Below are 19,103 nucleotides of genomic sequence, written 5' to 3'. Positions count from 1 at the left end.
TATCATTAAATAAATTTATTTTAAATGCATTTATAAACTTCCAATCTTAAGTCACCCAGATATTTGTTAATATTATTTAGGTCTTCGACTATTATTTTTTGTTAGTGCTGATATATGTTTACATTCAAGTTCATATTGCGAAATTAGCAGAAGCAAAAATATCAATAAAAGGACTAATAACGTATAAGAAATTAAAAAAATGACAGACAAACGACCGAATTTTGGTGTTACTGATTCACAGTCATCATTAAACGGCATGCTGAAAATGTCCAGGTCCTGTTCGATAACTTTGAAGTCTTGGAATCTTCCCTCAAACTAGTCATGAAGACATTTCACGCTTTTTTCATAGTTCTTAAGATTATCTTCCCTAACTGTTTTTAGCTTTGGAAAATGAGTAAGGTCTTTCTTGCTTAGTTGTTTAGAAAATGGATTCAATTGCATTTCGAGAGCCCTGACTGACCCCAGATATCATGGATTAATGGATTTCTTCCCTGGAGTTTAATGTTCAATTTATTGATGTGACTGAGAAGATCTGTAAAAAATGCAAAGTACGAAAGCCATGAAATATCTTTTAAATCTTCACACTCATCCATTCCTTTTGCTTCCATGAAAGAGATTATTACGTTTTTAAGATTCCAAACGCGATCAAAAACCCGACCAGCATTTAGCCATCTTACTTAAGTGTAGTAAAGTAGGTACATCAGAATAATCAGACTACGACGAATCAAGAAACTCTTGAAATTGTCTATTATTGAGAGCTCGTGAGCGAATGCTAAATATTAACAAGCTTAATAACAACACCATTCGAGAAACTCATTCGAGGAACTAAAAATTATGATGGAGGAACTCGCAGGCAGCTCTCAATACGTCGACCTAAAAAATGAATATGAGAAAAACAAAACTAATGACAAACACAGATGACCCCAGACGTATAATTATAAATGGCAGTGAGATAGAAAAATCCAAGAATATATCTACCTAGACCAAATCCTGAAACTTGACAAAGAAAACCAAAGTGCGGAAATTACTAGGAGAGCAAGACTAGCATGGCAGGATTTGGCAAACTTACTTAAGAACCGAAAAATACACCAATACTTAAGGAGCAAAATATTCAACCAATGCATCCTTCTTATCAAGGTATAAGTGTGCAAGATGCACTACTAACGCTGTGCAATCATATTTTATCGAGCTTTGATAAGGGTAATAAAGTTATCTGTTTGTTTTTTGACTTAGCACGAGCTTTTGAAACTGTAAATCATCCAATACTGCTGGAAAAACTTTATTATAGTGGTGTTAGAGGAACTGTAATCCACACCTTTTTATCGAAAAGGTTTCAAAAAATTAAGGTCAATGTGAATGGGAATATAATATTTTCTTCAGAAGAAAGTGTCCTCTCCGGAGTTCCACTGGGAAGTATCATTGGCCCTCTTTTATTTTTGATTTTCGTCAATGATTTAAATCAACTGATAAACGATAGCTCAACATGTTTGGTTCGGAATCCATTAGATAATTTTTCTGATGCAATAAGCGTTCGAGTAGAAAACGTGGAACAGCAATCATCAGGCTGTTATGTCACTCAATCTGCTGAAGATAGCAGAGTTGCACACTAAATTCCAATAATTTTTTTCATGTAGTACAAAAAGCAAACTGTCTTGTAAAAAGTATGACTCATTACTGTTTAAATAATGCCCTAATCTTAAATGGATCAAAGACCAATATGGTAACCTTTTCACCTTCTACTATGCAGATGAGTCCATTAGTAAAACTTGACAATGGGTCAGTGTCTGTGCACTGTTATGTTCTATGGCAACTTAGGATTTTGGTCTCCCTGGATACCTTAAAACTTTACTATTTTGATCATGTACAGTCAATTTTGCAATATTGCTTAGTTTGTTGGGGAAATTGCTCGCGAATTAATGAGGTGCTTGTTCTTCAAAAAAAAAAATTATTCGTACCATGACGTTTAGAAGGCGCTTGGATTCCTGTAGACCAGTTTTTAAACAATTAAATATTTTAACTGTAATTTTCGCTGTATATTTTCAGGTGTGTTGTTTATATAAAGTCACATAGATGCAATTTTATTTGCAGAAATGATGTTTCCTTGATGAGTGGCTACAATTTTCGTTACAGAAATGATTTGGTGACCCCTGTTCGCCACTTGACCGTTGTGGGCAAGGGTCCTTACCCAACATGCGTTCGTTTGTATAATAAATTACCTAATTATGTTAAAGAGTAAAATATTTATGTATTTAAGGCAGGCACATCAAAGAAACATGAAACGTAAATCACGTTTCATGGAAATAAAACACTGCTAAACAAATAGACGTCCGGCCATTTATGAAACTTTTCGAAAATAAAAATGTGTTATGAGTATGAATCACACTCGTTTCATTGGTAGGCGGACTTCAAGATTTGTTTGGCCGTGTTTAATTTTGATGAAACGTGTTTTACGTTTCATGTTTTTCGTTTCATGTTTCGTTGATGGGCGGCTTGCCTTAGCCCGACCGCACATCAAAGAAACATGAAACGTAAATTACGTTTCATGGAAATAAACCACTGCTAAACAAATATACGTCCGGCCATTTATGAAACTCTCCGAAAATAAAAATATGTCATGAGCATGAATCACACTCGTTTCATTGGTAGGCGGACTTTGAGATTTGTTTAGCAGTGTTTTAGTTTCATGAAACATGTTTTTCGTTTCATGTTTCATGTTTTTCGTTTCATGTTTCTTTGGTGTGCGGCTTGGCTTAGAGAACAGTTAAGGACTTACTTCCGGTAAACACTTTCTATTCGTAAAGAGGAATACTTGCAGGCATCTTTTTAACAATTTGTATGTTTTGTGTATATTTTATGTTTTTATATTAACTGTTTTTATGTACTTATAGTTTTTACTGATCACAGATTTTATTTGACGCATTTCAATACTTGTAAAAGTCAGATGAAATAAAGAATATTGATTGATTGATTGATCATGACACATGAATGTCAAACCTGGACCCTAAACAAGGCAAATATGAATAAACTAGTCACAGCAGAAAGAGCAATGGAAAGAGCAGTTAGGTATACGACTGTCAGATAAAAAGAGGAACGTCTGGGTAAGACCAAAAACAGAAGTCGAGGACATAACAACAAAAGTTTCCAAACTTAAAGGAAGCTTCGCAGGCCACACTAGACAACAAGTCCAACGTTGGAATGCAACAATTCAACACTGGAGACCTTACGAAAGTAAACGACCGAGAGGAAGACCACAGATGAGATGGGTTGATGATATTAAGAGTAATCGGAAAAAATTGGAAATATGTTGCTCAGGATAGAGAACGATGGAAGGAGTTGGGAGAGGCCTATTCCAAACGTGGACGATAGAAGGCTAAGAAGAAGAAAAAGAAATAACAACATCAAACACATGTTTCATATCTACAGCAGATTCACATAGGGCTTCTTGATGTTTGACACAATGAAGAAATACTACTTCGATCCCATGAAATGATTCCTTAAACATGCCTAGGAAACCAGATTTTGCCCCTGTCATATTTGGTGGTCCATCAGTAGTAATATTACAAATATTGCTCACAGGTACTTTCAAAGTCGGCTACGAAGAAAAAATGAAAGAGAGATGGAGAGAATATTTCTATGAATTGCCAAATGAAATGGCAGATAATAGGAGAAGACGATATTGAAGTACAGGAACCAACAGAAGAAGAAGTAGAAAAATCTTAAGCAACATGAAAAACAATAAGAGCGCCGGATCGAATGAAATAGCAATTGAAAATATTAAATATGCCAGCAGAGAGATAAAACGTAAACTGTGTGAACTAATATTGTGGACATAAAATATGGAGAAAGGAGCACATGCCGAATGATTGGGAAAAAGCAACAATAATACCGATTTTAGAGGATGGCGATGAGGAAGAGTGTAAAAACTATCGGGGAATATCACTGCTAGATGTGGCCTAAAAATAATAGCGACAATCATTAAAATCAGGCTGGAGATAGTAGCTGAACCACAGATAGGGGAATATCAAGCAAGGTTTAGGAAAGGCAGAGGAACCACCGATCAAATATTCATAATGAAAGAGGTATTGACCAGTTGCTATGAATACAATATCCCAGCAATAGTATTATTCATAGATTTTAAAAAGGCGTACGACTCTGTCAAGAGAGAAAAAATTGCGGAAGTTATGAAATACCTATGAAGCTAAAGAAACTGGTGACGATTACATTGAAGCATACGACCTGCAACGTAAGAGTAAAAGAGGGAACCTCAGAAGATTTTGCAGTCAGATCAGGACTTAGGCAAGGAGACCCGCTATCAACGCTAATATTTAACATGATACTAGAAACAATCATTAGGAATAGCAACTTAAATATAAATTGGCACATGTACAAGAGTCATCAATTAGTGGGATATGCAGATGATGTGGCAATTGTAACGACAAGTGAAAAAATACTGAAAGAGATAACAGAAAGATTAGTAAATCAAGCATGTAAACCGGGTCTACAAATAAATCAAAAGAAAAGCAAGGTTATGAAAGTGGGAAGAGAAATGTGGGATGGGACAAAGTTCAAGGTAAGCACACAATTAGGAGAGTTTAAGTTTGAGGAAATAGACGAATTTGTATATCTAGGAGCAAGGTTAACAAACAAGTGTGAAGAAATGAAAGAAATTGATGCCAGATTAAGCAAAGCCAATCGATCTGAGGGAGCCATGAATTATTTACTAATATCAAAGCAGCTGTCATGGAATACGACATTAAGGATTTACAAGACTATAATAAGACCAACACCGATATATGAATGTGAGACATGCATACCCAACCAAACAACAAAAGAAACAGTAAGAAGATGGGAAAGGAAAATACTCAAAAGAACATTAGGAGGGAAGAGAACCGAGACAGGGTATATAAGAAGGACAAATGAGGAAGTTTATAATATTTACAAAGAACCACAAATAGATAGCGTAATAAAATCAAGAAGGTTGCAGTGGCTGGGCCATATAGAAAGAATGAAAAATGACAGAGTGGTCAAGAAAATAGCTTGGAGAGTACCAGATTATAAAAGAAAGAGAGGAAGACCACGAAAGCGATGGAGAGAGGTGGTAATAAAGCTATGGAAAAGAACAACAAAGCTCTGGGCCTAAAAGGCCTGTAAAAAAGCTACATATTATACACTTTCAAAGATTTAATAGTTTGTTTAAATTCTTGAAAAATACCTGACTCTTTTGTCATATTGTCCATTGCCAAAATGTCACAAAATAATAAAAACAAAGCACTAAGAACTAACACTATACAATGAGTGTTCACAATCCATGCACAAAGTACAAAGCCGACTCTTTCAGTTTGAGTGATCCAAATAAATAACGCATTAAGGCTCTAATCAGAAGATGAAGACGTTTGATTAGTAGGTACGTGTAATTTAATCCAACACAAAATTAACAGCCCATACTGTTCGCAAGTTGAAAATTTTTGCTGATTGACTATTTACGATTTATCTTTTAATTTATAATATAGACCAGGGCATTTAGCACAAAATAAATCAATTTTTAAATATAGCAGCCAGCCATCAGAGACTTGCAACTTCTTGCATTGTGTTTAGAATGATGTCAGGAAAAAAGTCTACTATAGAAAAATGGGTGTAAATGCATAGTTGCATTTTAACGTGCATAAAATGCCAAAATAATTTTATTAAGGACCAGATTTTGTTACTCAGGGGTTTTTGGGGTATATCTTTCCCGTAGTGAATCCACATTGTAATGTCCAATTATATCCTTTGCATAGAAATTAAGTCTCTCAAAAAGACTAAATAATGGACGCTATATGTAATTAATCATTAACATAAAATAAATCAGAAAGCGCATTAGTTTAGGCAAATAATGGAGGAAGGAATGTAGTGAAGATCGAAAACAGCAGAAATACAAGTAACTATGAATTGACCGAGTCAAAACTGGATGTAAAAAAAGAATTTTACTTCCAAAGTCCAAAGCATTTACTATAAAAGCAAAAACGTACCTTTTTCATGAAGGTACGTTTTGATAGTTATGTAATTGATTTTGAAAGAGGACAAACTGTATAAATAATTTTGAAATGACTTCAAATCGACAGTGAAATGCTGTCGATCTTCACACGAAAGCAAATATTTATTTAACAATGGTCTTGGGCACTTGTTGAGTGATCTGTGTTCAAATGCTAATTTGTTTTTAAGACGTCCATCCGAATATAAAATGTATCAGCATTTCTTTTTTTTTAGATTTTTGAAGGATATAATATTTAAAATACTATTACTGCTGTTAATTCTTTATTAAACTACGAACTTATATTGACAAAAGAGTTTTTAAAGATGAATTTAAATGCTTACAACTGAACGAAGTTCATCCACGATAATAAATAAAGTGAATATCTATGTATAAAGGGAATAAATATTCTTTATCGCCAACCGTCACTAAAGTCATTCATTATTGTACTCATTTGCCCTCATTTGCGGCAGTAAAGTAACACTTTATTGTACTGAAAGAAGAATTTTACTTTACCTGCCGCGATTAATCAAATTCCCAGATTGAATGTAAGTGGTCCATGGCAGTAATCAAATGGCGAGAATTTAAGTGAACTTAAAATTTATTTATTTTAATTATTAAAAATATTGTATACAATGTGCGTTATTATCAATTAAATTTATATCAAAAAGTGAAATTCTGTAGTATCTTGTAAATATATTCATATAAAATAAATTAAAACTTTACCGATTTAGTAATTATTCAATATTGATAACTATCGATTATCAAAATCGAAATATATCGAAATCGAAAGCGGCCATCTTGCAAAAGTTATCTGTCATCACTGTCATGAAATTATTATGACGTCTAAAATTTAAAAAGTTCTTAAATTGTCAATTGCCAGTAAGTGTTAAAACCAATATCAAATTATTGTAGAAAGTGAAATTGTAGATAAAATATATTTTGGCATTATCCAAGCTTTCAGTAGGTACTTCATTTTCCAGTTTTTCATTCAGGGATTATTAAAATTAAAGATGATTAATTTTATGAAATAATGAAGATAATCAAATTTAAAAAATTGGGTAGTGTTATAATAATATTTTAAAGAAGTTAAATACACTACAGATTTTTATTCAATTTATTTTATATATTTTATATTATTTTTAAATAATTACAGAGCCCAAATTCTTACGTAGTCAACTTTAAGGTGCAACTTATCGGAATTCCAAGTTGATTTCCAATCAAATTATGTTGGCGATAAAATTTTGTATGCACCACGTCAGTAAAGACTCTTTATCGAACTCGTCTGTTACTCGCCTCGCTCGCTACGCTCGCTCTTCTCGTAATATCAATACTCGTTCAATAAAGAGTAACTTTACTGACTTGGTACATAAATAACTATTGTAATGAGACACGTTCATTTGTATAAAGAGAAAAGCACTCAAAATATTTAGTAGTTAATTAATAACTTAAGTTAGTAGGACTCCTTGAAAATACTTTGGATAACCTACACCACCAACGGAAATGCCATGAGGAGAATAGGTACAGATAGGGCATATCAAAGTTAGAAAAGTTAGCTACCGAGGACACATAATGAGAAACGAAAAGTACCGCCTCGCGCAACTGATGATCAAATGGAAGATTCAAGGAAAATAACCCGGAAAATCGACTAAATCGTTATTCAGAGCTGCTGTCAATAAAGTCACGATAGCGAATATGGTAGCCAACATGATATCTAACGATCGATAATGGCCATGGAACTAGAAGAAAAAGAACAAACCCAACAAAGACAGAACAAACATAGATTCGTACCGTCCTGTATCACTCACTAATGTATCATGCAAAGTTCTAGAAAAAATTATAAACAAAAGACTGTTGTGGTACTCAGAACAAGAAAAACGTTTAATTCCTCAGCAAAGTGGCTTCCGTTAAGTCAAAATAGATCATGCTTAGACAACTTAATAGATTTAGACTCAGAGATACACTAAGTGTTTGCAAATAATCAAGAGCGCATCGCAGTATTCTTCGATATCACCAAGGCATACGACACGGTTTGGAAGTTTAATTCTTCTTCTTTTGGTGCCTATTCGTTTCGAATATCGGCGATCATTCTGGCTATAATTATTTTATTAACTGATGCTTTAAATATATTAGTTGTTGTTGGAGGTTTAATATTATATCAAAATTACACAAATTGGGAATCAGGGAACCCAACAAAGACAGAACCCACATAGATTCGTACCGTTGTATATCACTCACTAATGTATCATGCAAAGTTCTAGAAAAAATTATAAACAAAAGACTGTTGTGGTACTCAGAACAAAAAAAAAACGTTTAAATAATAAAAAGTGTTTGCAAATAATCAAGAGCGCATCGCAGTATTCTTCGATATCACCAAGGCTTACGACACGGTTTGGAGGTTTAATTCTTCTTCTTTTGGTGTCTATTCGTTTCGAATCTCGGCGATCATTCTGGCTATAATTATTTTATTAACTGATGCTTTAAATAGATTAGTTGTTGTTGGAGGTTTAATATTATATCAAAATTACACAAATGGGGAATCACAGGTAATATGCATAGATTAAAAGAAAACTTTCTTCAGTCAAGAGCTTTCTTTGTTCGCACCGATAATTATATTGCAACAAAAAATTCAGGAAAACTGAACACCTCAGAAGTCGGTTCTGAGTTTAACTCATTTTCGTGTGACTATCAACGATATACTAGATCACTACTCGGCGCTAGTTATGGAAAGACTATATGCCGACGATCTGGTTCTATTTTCAAAGGGCGAGAATGATTCAAAAACACTTACAACAATCTATTTATAAACTAGAGATATATCCAGAACTCCAAGACTTTAAAAGCACATAAGGAAACTACTACAAAGATGATTCGACAACAAAGAAGTCCCACAAGAATGGACATTATCGTATATGTCAGCAATATACAAAAATACAGATCGAAAACAATGTGATAACTACAGGGGTATTTCCGTTACACCAGCAATCAGAAAATTATACGGAAGGATCTTAAAAAACCGAATAGAAGACGAATACAAGGAAATGGAAGCAGAAGAACAAGCAGGATTTAGAGCCGGAAGATCTACAATTGATCACCTTTTTGCAAGCACACAAGTCATGGAAAAGAAAACAGCGGTTAACCAAAAGATTAATTTCGTATATATTGATATGAAAAAGGCATACGACAGTGTACCTTTGGTAAAGTTATGGGAGGCACTGGAGAATATAAATATAAACATAGAAATCATAAAAATAATTAAAAAATTTTATAACAACACGACCACGAGAATTAAACAAGGAACCAAACTCACCGAAGGATTTCTGACAAATAAAGGTCTCAATCAAACAAGAACAAGAATGCTGCCTCTCTCCAACACTTCTTAAAATATATTTGGAACAAGCTCTTCAAAATTAGAAACGGAAATAAAAGAACATGGGACTCCCACTAAATGACCATACACTATATACTCTTTGTTTCGCAGACGACCAAATACTAATAGGACAAGACTACGATGATATTCGTTAAATGACAAGAAAGCTAATAGAGGAAGACAGGAAATGGGGACTAGAGATCAACATAGGAAAAACCAAATATATGAATATCGGTGGAACGCAGCAGGACTTGATACTAGACGGAGGTCAAACAATCAGTAAATGTAACGAATATAAATACCAGAGTATGAAAATCACGAATGATGGAACACTGGATGGAGCCATTAAAAAACGAAATACTCGGGGCATTAAAGCAATTACGCTCCTAAACTCAGTACTCTGGGACGGGTCTACCCCAAAATCCCGACAGCCAAAATCCCGACAGCCACAATCCCGACGGCCAAAATCCCGACACGCCAGAATCCGGATAGGCCAAAATCCCGACAGGCCAGAATCCCGACAGGTTTAATAAGTTTCTATTTAACATATAATTACATTTATTTCTTGTTTTTTGTTTATGGCCATCTGTTTTTTATTTTTTGTTACTAAACAAAAGTATTTACCATTTATTATGAACTAATTTTCTAAATAAAATTTCTAACATGGGTATATGAACTTATTATTTTTTTTGACAATATATAGTCCAATAATATATGCATAATCAAATCCTGAATTCAAGTTTACTTTCATATAATAGATATTATCATGTCTCTTACAACCTTCCATTTCAGTAAGTATAGCTTTTATATTATAAAATGAACTGTTTAAATAATTCTTTCTTTTAAAATACATAATAATTTACATGTCGGGATTTTGGCCTGTCGGGATTTTGGCCTGTCGGGATTCTGGCGTGTCGGGATTCTGGCGTGTCGGTGTTTTGGCCGTCGGGATTTTGGGCGCCACCGCTCTCGGACAAGCAGATAAACAACCAAAACAAGAAAAAGATCTATAACCCCGTAGTGAAAAGCATTATATTCTACAGCTGCGAAGTATGGCCTATGAAGGAAAAATCAAAACGAATGTTAGAGGTCACCAAAATGGATTTCTGGAGAAGAGCTGCAGGAAGATCAAGAAGAGAACATGTCACCAATGAACGGATACGAGAAATAATGAAGGTCACACATACAATAAATGACGAAATCAACAAAATACAACTACGATGGTTTGGTCACGTACAAAGAATGCACGAAGACAGAATCCCAAAACAAGTACAAAACTGGAGACCGCAAGGTAGAAGAAGAGGTAGACCGAGGAAAAGTTGGCAGGCAGGAATAAACAAAGCCATGGATGAAAGAGGTCTGCAAGTAGATCAATGTGCGGACAGAGAGGAATGGCGAACGGGTACCGGAAGACGGAGATCGTTGTAAATCGATAATATATATAGATATGGTCCACGTCATTAAGTGTGTAATTCTCTCCACTAAAAACAAGATGCATGTTTTTCGGCACCGGCCACAAAAAACACCTTTAAAACTTTAAAGCCCGGGTTTCCTCGAAAGCGGCACCGACAAACTTCGATGAATGACTGTACCACGCAAAATAATAGCAGTGGTTTCCAAGGATGCGTTGGAAGCCACCGCTTGCTGAGTTTACACATTTAATTGCCGCAGTGAAGAACCTTGAATTTTTCACCGTAATCTGACGTCATTCATCGCAGTGTTACGGTCGCAGTTTGTCGGTGCCGCTTTCGAGGAAATCAAGGCTTGAGCCCCTCACATTCTCAGGCTCAAAAACAATTTTTTTTCTCGGAATGTTGTTCGACCAAAAACTAGCAGGGAAAAATATATGTTGGAAATAAAAGAGTCTTGCCAAAACAGATTAAATGTAATGAACACATTATCAAATAAAAATAAAAAACCCACGCACCCACAGATGTGTTTAGAATCGCACCAGTTAAGAATCTTCAATGCCTTACAGAATAACCACCTCTACCCTACGAAGGAAGTATTTTTGCCTCTCATATCCATCTTCAATAACAAGTAACACATACCATCCAGTGTTTCGACATACATTCACGAAACGTTACCTAGAAACATATAACAAAAGTGGGTTCGGTTCGGTTCACCATTCTACGAAAGAGTCCGAAGAAATTTAAAAGATCTGCAATTCCAAATTCCTGACCTCTTTCCTTCAAATGTTAAAACCTCTGGTTAATCATGATTCCCGAAATCAATACAACACTACTCACATGCCACAAATCAGAGCTACCACCCACTGTAATCTGACAGTCATTTTTAAACGAACTCGTGACATATGGGGAAAGTTTTTGCATTTATACAGATGCCTCCAAATTTGCAAACGGCGTAGGATCAGCCTTTATCATTTCACATTCCTCTTCCCAATTTAAATTAATGTCAGCCACATCTATATACACAGCAGTGGCGTGCTGGAACTTGTCAAGCGGCCCGGTGATTTTATATAAAGGCGGCCTCCCATTCTCATTTTACCTTCTATTATAAGGATGTTTTACTCGTTATTTATAAAATCAAATAAACAAAAATATAAATGATTTTGAAATCAAACATACAACTTTGAATTCAATGATTTTTTTTTAATTTGCTATATTTTTTTATTTAAGAATAAGCAATCTTACAAATAGTAAATGACATGTATGACAATATTGTATGTAGTAAGGCAGAAATCATAATTTCCTGAAAAAATATAATATGAATTTGATGTAATTAAGATAAAAGTAAAATAAAATTTTGAGAATTTTTCAGTTATGTGTTAAGTTGGAGTTTAGTAAATCAATTATACAAGAGAGTACAAATACAAGTACAGTGCAAATACAGTAGGAAAAATTAAAGAATACCCATGAACGAACATATAAAACACGCTGTATTTTCCTGTCACCGTGGCACACAAAAAGTTGGACAGCGCAAGTACATGTAATAATTATGGTTACATGTACTTGCACTGAACAATTTTCTTTGTGACACGGTGACAGGAAAATACAGCGTGTTTTATATGTTCGGTCATGGGTATTCTTTCATTTTTCCGACGTACTTTCATTTAACAATATTTAAAATGTTAATACAATACAATAATCTAAACATTATTTTATAATTTCCGCATTAAAGTAAATTTTTGAGCAAATTCGTAGATTATTTCATCATTTTTAAGCTCATTCAAAGCTTCTTTTTTCTATAGCCATTAGCATACATGTTTCCAAGCGATCTTGTGTTAAAGTACTTCTTAACCGATTTTTTTTATGTATTTGAACGTTGAAAAGCTTCTTTCGCAAGATACTTATGTCACTGAAAAAGTTAATAAATGCTTATAATATACTATTTAAATTTGGATAAGCACACTGAAGCAAAACAGCGTTATAGTAAGCTATACAATCTTTACACTTTTTAGTGCCACATGGAGGTGAAGTTTTCACGATATCAACAACATTGTCATTTGTTACTTCATGTTCATTATCACTTAGATTAATAATCCTTTATATTTTCTGTAGACTGAACATATTCATCATTAACTCGATCTTCTATAATTTCAGTATTTTGCAAAATCCTATTTTTTAATACAATCGATTTATCAGCAAAATCCACGAATTCTTCTATAATTGCAGTCCCAAGTCCCAGATATGGTAGGATAACAATTTCTGAATTTTTCAGTAAATGATTTAAATGCCCGTAAAGGTATACCATTTTTTATTGTATCAAAATTTTTAGGATGTAGAGTGATTATATCATCATAAAACGATTTGTCTTGATCAAATCGTTTTTTGATACTTCCAATAATTCGGTCAAAATTGTGCAAAACGTTTTTCCATTTTTTATTCTGCACAGTAGGTACATACATCATACATGTTTGAAGAAAATTGAACAACCATAAATATACTTGTAGGCATGAAAATAAATATTATCTGTAGCAATCTATTTATGTATATAGTCTTATTCAATGATCTACTTAACTTGTATTTTACAATTAAAAAAAATTTAATTTTTTTAAATGTTTTTTAATAGATACTATTAACCAAATTAGCATTCGATTAAAAATTTAAAAAATATTTTTTTAGTTATATCTAAAATTTTTTGTGACCTCTTTGACCGGCCTCAAGAGGCCGCGGCCTCTCGGTGATTGCACCGATTCATTTATATGACCAGCACGCCACTGATACACAGCAGAATTATATGTAATATTACATGCCCTCATTGATATCAAAATTACAAACCTTTCTTATTCCGTAATTATCACAGATTCTCTAAACTCATTAACAACAATCGGTCAACTCTACTCTAATAGTCAACTCCATAACCTAAAAGAACTTGCTGCCATACAAGAATCCGGTTCCGAAGTCAAATTTAAGTGGGTTCCATCTCACACGGGAATACAAGGTAATGAAAAATCAGACCTCCAAGCAAGAGAAGCTACCAAAAATGATCATGCTATAACAGTGTCAAAGGCCATCTCCAGTGATATAAAACAGTTCGTCAAAGAAAAGATGATTAGTGCGTGGCAAAATAAATGGGACTTATCGGAATCTAAAGTAAAATAAATTAAATCGACAGTGAAACCGTGGCGGCTAATAAACCTAAAAAGAGCTCACCAAGTCAACATTTCTCGACTTCGATTAGGATTAGGTCATACCAATATTACGCACAAGTACCTATGAATAAGGAAGAAATTTCAGTGTATGACTACTTTTAAGTCAACATTACTGTTGACTTAAACACAAACCGTTGTGTTTACTGTTGACAGGTGTACTGTTGTACACCTGCTAACAAAATGTGAAAACTATACAGTGAACAGACAAAATAACAATATTGTTAAGTATGTTAATTGAATCCTGTTCAAGCACGAATGTTTTTCATCCAGGTAAACTGGTCACATCGTCTAGTGTCTAGTCCATACAACAAGATAGAGTACACGTTGCATTTGGCAAATTTCAGGTAGTTGAGGAAAGTTCTATTGACATTTCTATACTTGTTTTTATTTCTAGGTCTAGGCAGGGGCGTAACAGAGGCCCCCGCAGCATGAAGCTTGCGGGGAGGCCCCAATATATCAGGGGCCCCTTGTCGTCTAACATATGTAAAAATATGTCATTGATATATTTTTTAAGCATGCATACGCAACGTTTTTCAGCAGTGCCTGGAAATTTTCAAAAACTTCCCTCGATTCGATTGAGCAAACAATGCAGAAAAACGTCCAACCAAAATCGCTTACTCTAAAAACGTTATCGATGACTAGGTGGTCATCCAGATTACAAACTGTGGTTGGTGTAAAGCAGAACTACATGACAATTTTAAAAACATCGTGAGTAGAGAATGACAACTAATAATTATGGAACAGTTTGAATTTGTCTTCCCATCTATTTTGAAAATAAAGTACTACTTTTACTTTACAACTACAACTGTAAAGAATTTTTATCAAATCTTTAGACAAAACTATACGTCATTTTTACAAGAATCCAAAGATTTTGCTACTAATTTTGGTTTCCCTGTACTTTTAAAATCAAAAGGTTTGGTAGAGTTAAGAAGCATTTTGATGAATTATAGGCATGTTTTTCGGAAATCTCGATGTAGTCATTGAACAAATTCAAGCTGGATTTATAAGTATGTACAAAGTGAACAACGATTTTAAAGTCTTACATCCTAGAAGTGGATATATTTTCAAATCGGATCCAGAAGTTTTTGCAGGAGTCAGTAAATTAGTTGCTGCGTTACTGCAATTTGTCAGAAAATCATTGAGGACATAGTTGGCATCGGCGAACTCTATTATTTATGATGCAGACAAAATTATTCTTATAGATTTTCATTGCACTAGTGCTTGCATCTTGCATACCAGAGGTGTGTCATGCGTACATTTTGTTTTCAACTTTATCCGTCACGACCACTAGTTCAGAGAGATATTTTTCTGAGCTTAAATTAATAAAACCATATCTTCGTAGTACAATATCAGAATTTCTCTAGCGCTACAGGTATTGAAAACGAAGTTGCCCATCAGATAGATATTAATAAAATAATTGTAGATATAGTCGCTGATAGTAGTGCACGAAGAAAGTTGTTCATCTCATAGAATAATTCTATGTAATATTGTAATAATTTAAAGAGTGTAAGCGCAAAATTTCGGACTAATGATTTTTAAATGCATTCATTTTTGATATCTTTATACGCAGAATGAAAGATTACATTATTACCGAGGGCTGAAAGCCCCTTAGAATAAACAAAAAGTTTCTTTTGAATGGGATATTTGAAATTAAAAATCATACTAAATTTTCTCTTTTTTACCCCTGTAACTTAGCGAGTTAAACATTATAGAAGTTTTCGGGGACTTTCGGTTCTCTGTAATAATGTAATCTTTCATTCTGCGTTTTAATTTTTTTAAAATACTAGTTTTCTCGGGATTCGAAAAAAATGAATGTATTTAAAAAGCATTGGCACGAAATTTTGCGATTACGCTCTTAATTTTTGTTCTATTTTATTCTCTACTAATAAAGTTGTTGTAAATGATAGTTTTATACCAATAAAGTTGTTGTAAACAGTGCCACTTGTTCTACTGGTTTATCGTATACGTCATCATCATCACGGTGCTACAGCTCCTAAAAAGACCTCGACCTTCTCAAGCTTTCTGCGCTATTCTGTTCTTTCCCTTGATTGGATTGTACAGTAGGTAAAATGTGGGCTTACAGACGTATATTACGTATATCCTGGACCGAGCACGTGACGGTACTACGCCGAATAGGTAAGAAGAGAGAAGTAGAAATAGCTATAAAGAAAATAAAGTTGGAATACTTGGGTCACGTTATGAGGCACAATAAATATAGAGTCCTACAGCTAATTATCCAAGGGAAAATAGACAGCAGAAGGGGTCCAGGGAGGAGGAAACAATCGTGGCTCCAAAACTTGCGGCAATGGTTCGGATTGTCATCTGCCGAACTATTCAGATCTGCCGTAAACAAAAACAGAATAGCCATGTTCGGAACGGACAAGAACGGACAGGAAGAAGAAGTAGGTAACAGCAATTTTCTCAGAATCCTGTGTTACCCCATCTATTCACCTCAGTTTTAGTCTGCTCCATATTCTTGTCTTATTCTCACCGACTGCGATGATGGAAGCTAAGGACACATTATTAACGCGTGTCGTGTTAACACGCATTAACACGTGTCATAGAAATATCTATTACGTTATTTTAAATAGATCTACACATATTGTGATGTGTCGTCAGAAACCGATAACGCGCTTTAACACGTCTTAACGCGTGTTACTCTCCAGTACTCTCTGAATTCATATCGTAGCATAAGCAAAGAAACAGCTACCATTTCCTCTTCTTCATCTAACCAATCCATCCCTTCTTGTAGGTGCTCCATTATTTTGTTAGTATTATTTCACTAGCTTAAGAACATCAATAATGGGAAAATAGTAAAGCAAGAAATAGGGTTTAGATATCTGGGAATAGATATAACCAGTTACGGAGATGTTGAGGAGGAAGTACGACAACAAAGCTTAAAAGCAAGTAAAGCGGCGGGTTCTCTTAATGACACAATCTGGAAGACCAAACACCTAAGACAAGACACAAAAGCAAGAATCTACAAAGCAGCAATTAGACCTATATGTATTAACATACACGGCGGAGACAAGACCTGACACATCTACAACGAGTCGACTACTAGAAACAACAGAGATGAAAATACTCCGACGAACATCAGGGAAAAGTCTGTTGGATAGGGAGAGAAGCGAAAACATAAGAAGATCATGCAATATAGAAGACATAAACGGATGGGTGGAAAAACGACAACAGGAGTGGAACGAACACATTAGTAGAATGGCAGACGATAGGATAGTACGAATAGCACGAGATAAGTCATCAAATGGACGAAGAAGTATTGGCAGACCAAGAAAAAGATGGTGCGATAACTTAAACAATTTAGGAAGCTAAATGGAAGAAGAAACAGGCTTTAAAGCCTACATACAAGAAGGAAGAAGAAGAAGAACATCAAAATGTCAGCATAACACACGTTTTGCAACACACATATGTGTCCGGCCTATCTGATACGTTGCATTCTGACGTGCCGTGTTGACACGTGTTAACACGACACGTGTTAATAAATGTGTCGTTAGCTGGAATCTTCAATAAACCTATGCTTGTAGATATTCTGCAGTTCAAATTTATATCTACGGCTCCATATTCCGTTTTGAAAGATCACTACGAATATCTTGCGTAGTACTTTTCAAACGAATATCAATGTTACGTTAAAATTACATAGATAATTTGATAGATCTTAGATATTATGTAATCACTAAATTGATGGATTCATTAACGGATACTAATAAAAAAGAAAAATGAAAGAAGCTGCCCTCATTTTATTGGGGCGGAGGTAAATTCCTTAGCAACCAGTAAAAACATATAATCCGACAGGTATTTTCCTCACCAAAGTTAAAGGTTCCTATTAATCCGGTAGGTATTTTCCTCACCAACTCACTCAAGTAATAAAATAAAAATATAGATTTAATTTAAGAATGTCTATTATGAAAGCATCCGAAATCCGAATACAAGACATTAATTTCCTTACATTATAATAATAGTTTATAATATAGATAATATGCAAGACGTATAAATTATTATTTAATATTTACTATAATAAGACAGACACTTTACAAAATCCATTCTAGTCATTTGATTAGACTAATAAATTTACTACATTTTTCAATTTCAGTTTAACTTGTTTATCTTTGATAGGTTTTGCAATATGCAAACTTTAAATTTTAACATACGTATCTACCTGAAATTCTTTAATTCTTTCAAAGAAAATATATAAGGATGGATGCGTATTACAAAACGATAAATTAAAATGCGAATGAAAAGATTTGCAAGCATTCGTAATACGAATAACAGAATAATTTGCCTCTGTCCACAAATATGGGGAGAATATGGCATTTTCGTCTATACAGCGTGTCTACTTAAGTTGGAAACATATGGGAAACTTTTTTATTATTAATTTTACGAAAAAAAGTTATTCTTCATAAAAAGTTCTGCATGCTCTAAAACCTAAGATTCAATCATCATATATCAAATTTTATCAATATTGTACGAGGTATGTCAAAAAATATGAATTTCGTTCAAGAGTAAAGTACCTTTATTTCTATGAATATCGAAAATTCTTATTATGAAAAGTTGTTTGGAATTAAAAACCAAGATCAAATATGTAATATTTTATGTAATATAAAATATGTAAGTACATGCTTCTAATTGAAAAAAAAATATTTTACAAATTTTTCTCTTTATGAATACCCAACGTCATTTTTATTTATTAAAAATTAATATGATAACTCTTTTATTATTCATTTTACGAAAAAAAGGTATTCTTCATAAAAAGCTCTGCATGGTCTAAAATCTAAGATGCAACTATGATATATCAACTTTTATTAATTTTATACGAGGTGTGTCAAAAAATATGAATTTCGCTCATGAGTATAGTACCTTTATATTTCACAATATTTCAATTAGAAGGATGTAATTACATATTGAAACATAGTTTTTAATTCTAAACAACTTTTTTAATAACAATTTTCAATATTGTGAAAAATAAAGGTACCTACTTTACTCCTGAGTGAAATTCATATTTTTTGACAGACCTCGTATAAAATTAACAAAATGTGATATCTGATGGTTGCATCTTAGGTTTTAGACCATGTAGAACTTTTTATGAAGAATAA

The 19,103-nt window shown here is 33.8% G+C and overlaps 1 protein-coding gene across 3 annotated transcripts in view; it reads right to left on the bottom strand.

Moving 5' to 3' along the window:
* The window catches only part of LOC126878550 (segmentation protein cap'n'collar), a 633,197-nt gene that overhangs the window by 176,388 nt on the left and 437,706 nt on the right, over window positions 1-19,103 (bottom strand). The window lies entirely within an intron of this gene.

This window comes from Diabrotica virgifera, chromosome 10 (assembly GCF_917563875.1).
Source record: "Diabrotica virgifera virgifera chromosome 10, PGI_DIABVI_V3a".
Taxonomy (NCBI): domain Eukaryota; kingdom Metazoa; phylum Arthropoda; class Insecta; order Coleoptera; family Chrysomelidae; genus Diabrotica; species Diabrotica virgifera.
Note: the sequence above shows the minus strand (reverse complement) of the source record. Positions and strands in the feature narration are given on the sequence as shown.